This window comes from Vipera berus (assembly GCF_964194415.1).
Source record: "Vipera berus genome assembly, chromosome: 3".
Taxonomy (NCBI): Eukaryota; Metazoa; Chordata; class Lepidosauria; order Squamata; family Viperidae; genus Vipera; species Vipera berus.
The window spans coordinates 51,252,932-51,258,590 of NC_138204.1; positions in this window are offsets into that span (position 1 = coordinate 51,252,932).

The following is a 5,659-nucleotide window of genomic DNA, read 5'->3' on the forward strand; positions in this document are numbered from 1 at the left end:
TACAAGCAGAACATTTTTTAAAAAAAATCATACTGTCTACGGTTACTTAGCCACTGCTAAGCTACTGTCAGTAGAAATAAGCAACAGGTGATCCTAGAAGTCAACTAACAGATGGCCCTAAAGGTCCAGAGCACTTTTTCCAAATTGTTTTTCAAATGGGCATGATCTTAGTAACCACAGAGACCAGCTTAGCTGCTGTTTCCAAACCATTGCCACCTTCCTAGATTCAGCTGTCCAAGCAACAAACATCAGGGCTAGGCAACTGGGGCAGGTTTCTTTATAAAAGCACATAGGTCAGTTAGGAACATGATATTACAATGCCTCAGTTCAATAATCATCTTCAAAAATAAAAAGGATAACTACTCTGTCTTTGCAAGGAAAAAACAAGCTTCATGGATCCAGTCAATGCAATATTGCTCCTTGAGAATCTGGTGTGAAAGACTAAAGAAAATATGGTTTTCATCCAATAAAGTATTCCTATTGCTTGGACTATACTGTAAGCAAGCATGGGATGAAGTGGTCTGTACATTTCTTGTCTTCATCTAAGACAATTTTTCTAAAACAGAATATGCAGCAGGACTCAATGTTTAGCAAAACCTATTTAGGGTCAGACTGAGAGAAGTTGCCATTGTTTTACTGCCCCAGAGGTAGATTTGATAGTGCAACTAATATTTTCACTTAATGAAGATACCATCTCCACTTATCTATGTCTTGAAAGATAAGAGTTAGTTACTGTAAATCTCAGAATGATGGATACTGTTTATTGTAGGTGCCTTGGATTGTTTAGAATGTTTACTAAATCACTCAATGATTGTTCAAGGCTAAGAGTAATAAGCTTTGGGATATAAAACAAATATGTAGCAAAGGTACTAAAGTAAGTAAATCCTTAAATTTCTTCCACTGTTTTCTATTCTGTCTGTTTGAAATATCTACAGATAAAATTTCAGCAGCACCATACCATAGCATCATTATCCTTAACCAGAATAAAGCTTATTTTGGAAGAGGATATTAGCCACAAAGTTCTGACTTGCAGCAATTCTTCATATTTGGTGTGGAAGGACTTGGATGGCTTCAGCAATTGAGCAGTTGTTTCACTGCGCATCCAACAATTCCATTTTTCCTAAACAGACTCCAATATTTGGAGCTCATAAACTGAAGCCAGTAAGAATCTTTTAATTTGTAGCAAATATTGATGCCTGCATTATAAACCTTTAGCTAGACATCTGCTAGGCTTTCAATCTGCTTTGGAATATGGAGCCTTTTTCAGAGGAAAAACAAATCTAACTTTTGTTGTTGTTTAAATGTAGAGCAGCAGAGGAGTCATTGAGAAGCTTAAGGCTCAGTTTAACCAAGGGAATAGTCTCTAGGAAGAGATGATGGCTTTGATAACATTATTTTCTTTAGACAAATATCCTATGCCATTGTTATACCAAGACCCATTAAACAGCAGTATAAATGGGAAGAGTTGATATATTCATAATCTTAGTATGGAAAAATAACATTTGCTTCTTTTTAAATATCATTTTTATTCCTCTAGCTATTAGAATTGCTGTAAACACAGGGTGCCATTGGAAGAATTTTTCTTCAAACCTAGATATGCTTGCCAGAGTCTGACATAAAAGTATAATTTCCAACAGAAGCAGGGAATTGTTTCCTGCAAGTGTTTTTGACTTTTGATTTGACCGGAGTATTACCTTTGCACAAAACCTTGAACCAAATTGGGTGTATGCTTGTGCGGGGTGGGTATATCACATAATTAGCTATAGCTAAAAACCTTTTTTTTTTCAAACCATGTGCTCTTGATCACCTCAGCTGCCCACCCACTGCACAACATCCCATAGTAACAATCTCCAAACAAGAATAGTTTTGTAAAGTGGTGAGGTATAAAGGAACCCAGGAAGACTGAGAGAAAAATATATCCAAATAATGTAATACTTTATCCATTTTCAACATCTAAGTACAAGCAAGTGGACTTCATTTATCCAACTGAATGTTCAAGTTGTTTGCCCACATTAAGTATCATTTAGCTAGTTCTACAAAGTTAAGCTAGGGACGCGGTGGCTCAGTGGGTTAGGATGCTGAGCTTGTCGATCAGAAGGTCGGCAGTTTGGTGAGTTGAATCCTGAGTGCCGCGTAACAGAGTGAGCGCCTGTTACTCGTCCCAGCTTCTGCCAACCTAGCAGTTCGAAAGCACGTAAAAATGCAAGTAGAAAAATACAGTAGGGAGCACTACGGTGGGAAGGTGCACCTTTGGCGTCTAGTCATACCGGCCACATGACCACGGAGATGTCCTCGGACAAGCGCTGGCTCTTCGGCTTTGAAACAGAGATGTGCACCGGCCCCTATAGTTGGAAACGACTAGCACGCATGTGCGGGGGAACCTTTACCTTTACAAAGTTAAGCAAGTACTTGGTTAGTACTTAGCTGAAGGAACAGCTGGGAAGTCCAGTACTGTAAGCTTGACTTGGAAGTAAAAAAGAAAACCCAGAAAATATAGCACCCACATTTATATTATGCCAAGGAAACTGTAACTCATCAAGAGTGAGCTCAACTCAAAGGTGACATACTAAAGACATGCTAAACAACAAGATCCTAAAAATAATTTTAAAAAGCAATCTCTGGACTGAATTACATTGGGAATAAAAATGGATTTTTGCAGGTTGATCAAGATTCTCCTACCCACTTGTTGAACTATTCTTTTATGCTCAGGCATGCCCAGATCAAAACCTATCTAAATCCTCATTCCAGACTGGACTTGGCGTGGTAGGAAACACCTGGAAGGTACCAAATCAGATCATCCAAGTTTGCTTTCTCTTCTTGGAAGATATAAAAAACTCCTTTCACGTAGGATAAAATTGCTTTGCCTTCAAGAAGTATAAAAGCCAGAAGTCTTGGGATATCAATGGGTAAAAGGTAATCCAAAATTGATTCATACTGATTGACAATCATGGTATCTTTAATCAATTCCCCTTTACAAAATATCTGTTGTTTTATTTTAACTGATCAGTTCAGACTCTTCTCTGTTGGGTTAATTAATAAATACACTGAATTGGGAACTAGAGTTTTTTTAAAAAAAATATTGTCACCTCACCTGGTGAGGGTGGGTTTATCCATGTGCCACACTGTTGGAAGTACAGTATATACTTCCTGTGAGATTATGCATTGATGAAGACTCAAAAGAGGAAAGGTAATTTGGGGTATGCATGAATGCCCATCTTGTAACTCTTAAGGGTTAAAAGTATTTTTTACAAGTCTGAAATTCCAGGAAAAGGCTCACCCTCTTTAAAGTATTGTTATCAGATTCAGTGGGCCCACCTAAACAAACATCTTCTAATTCCAATCACTGCACATGATCTAGTATTTAAGAAGCAGAAAAGAAAACTCTTTAAAAGGGGACATATCCTTCGTAGAAGGGCAAATCTTAGGGCTGGATTATTGTGTGTCCAGGCTGTAATTGTAAATCATGGGAGTGACGACACACATAAGAAAACTTGGCAAGCTGTTATACATTCCCCGCTCCACTCCCTCACTCCCAGGTTATCTTAAAGGTGAAAAGGTTTTAGCACAGATACAATATCCGGAGCAACTCTGTTCTTCCGAATACCAGCACCCTGATTTCCACATGTGCCCACCTCAATTATCTTGGCAAAGCAGAAAGGGGACAATTCCAGAGGGGGGAAAAATCGGGACATGCACCAAGCATAGCACAAGTTGGCCCTGAGTTCTGAAAGGGACTGCAAAACCAGGGTGGAGTCAGTCACTCTGACAGCTGTGATTTTGCCAAAGCAGTAAGTGGGTGGTGCTGTAAGCCACTAAGCTGTTAGCTGGGTTTTCCATCTCATAAAATGCATGCAAAGGGTCAAATGTTTAGAATGGAGCAGGAATAATTTTCAGTCAAATAGTTTTTGACTGAAAGTGTTTTTGAACCTTGACCACTTTAAAATGAGTGAACTTCAACTCCATAGGAAATTCTCCTAATTGAAGTCTACATATCCTGAAGTGTCCAAGGTTGAAAAACACTGATCTAACAGACAGGCACTTGCTCATTAGAATTCCAGTAGTTTTTGCTTCTGCAAGGTAAAAGAAAGGGAGAGAGAAAGAAAGAAATTCCCAGTACAGTGATACCGGTGTTTAAACTAAAGAAGTTCAGTTCAGTGCTGGAATTAGAGTCTGTAGATGTTATATTTTGAAAAGGCAAGAGAAGATTCATTATCTCTTCGTTATTCCAGAAGCCCTTGATATACCCTGAAATCTTTTCAGCATCCAAGGGAATCTTTAAGCTTATTTAAAATAATCCCTCTGAATTCCATGAGCTTTATTCCAAAGTAACATAAGATTGCAGCATAAGCCTACATTTACACAGTTGTTCCTGCATTTCCATTATAAACTGTGGATTTGGGAGTTTAAATACCATGCTCTACTCCCCTCCCTTATATTTTATTTCACACCAGCCTGGCAAGGAGTTGAATAACTCAAAAGCTAGCTAAAGGTTGTGCCTTGTTCTAATAGAGGCATTTATCTTGCCAGAGGGTTTTTTTTTTAAAAAAATGTTATTTTCTAACTTAGCTATTTTTCACTATTGCATGGATTCATGGGACAGCTGAATAAAACTGTGCATTAACATGTTTTCTGGCATCTCTCACTGGGAACATATAACAAACCTTACAATGGTTTCTGGGTACAATTTAAGGAGCTGATGTTAACTTATAAAGCCCTTTATGGCTTGGCTAACTGCAGGATCACCTATTCTAATCAGGACCAGCCAATTAATTAACTCAAACAGAGAAATTTACTAATCTCACATTTTTAAAAGTTCCAGGAGTCTAAAACAAACAGGCACTGTTTTCCCATGGCAGTACTGATTTTGTGGAACAAACTTGGTTGAGATCAGACTAGCCCATTCCTTTTTGATATTTTGGAACTTTTAAAAACAGTTGTTCTCCTGATTTTATTATTCCTATCTTCATTTTCTCCTTTTGTTGTTTGTAGTGTGCTGTTTTGGTTGTGTTGCTTTACTGTTTTTATGATTGTTATACAGTAATATATATATACAGTCATGGCCGAAATTGTTAGCACCCCAGAAATTTTTCCAGAAAATCAAGTATTTCTCACAGAAAAGTATTGCAGGAACATATGTTTTGCTATACACAGGTTTATTCCCTTTGTGTGTATTGGAACACAACAAAAAAGGGAGGGGAAAAAGCAAATTGGACATAATGTCAAACAAAACTCCAAAAATGGGCTGGACAAAATTATTGGCGCCCTTTCAAAATTGTGGATAAACAAGATTGTTTCAAGCATGTGATGCTCCTTTAAACTCACCTGGGGCAAGTAACAGGTGTGGGCAATATAAAAATCACACCTGAAAGCAGATAAAAAGGAAAAAAGTTCACTTAGTCTTTGCATTGTGTGTCTGTGTGTGCCACGCTAAGCATGGACAACAGAAAGAGGAGAAGAGAACTGTCTGAGGACTTGAGAACCAAAATTGTGGACAAATATCAACAATCTCAAGGTTACAAGTCCATCTCCAGAGATCTAGATTTGCCTTTGTCCACAGTGCGCAACATTATCAAGAAGTTTGCAACCCATGGCACTGTAGCGAATCTCCCTGGTCGTGGACAGAAGAGAAAAATTGCTGAAAGGTTGCAACGCAGGATAG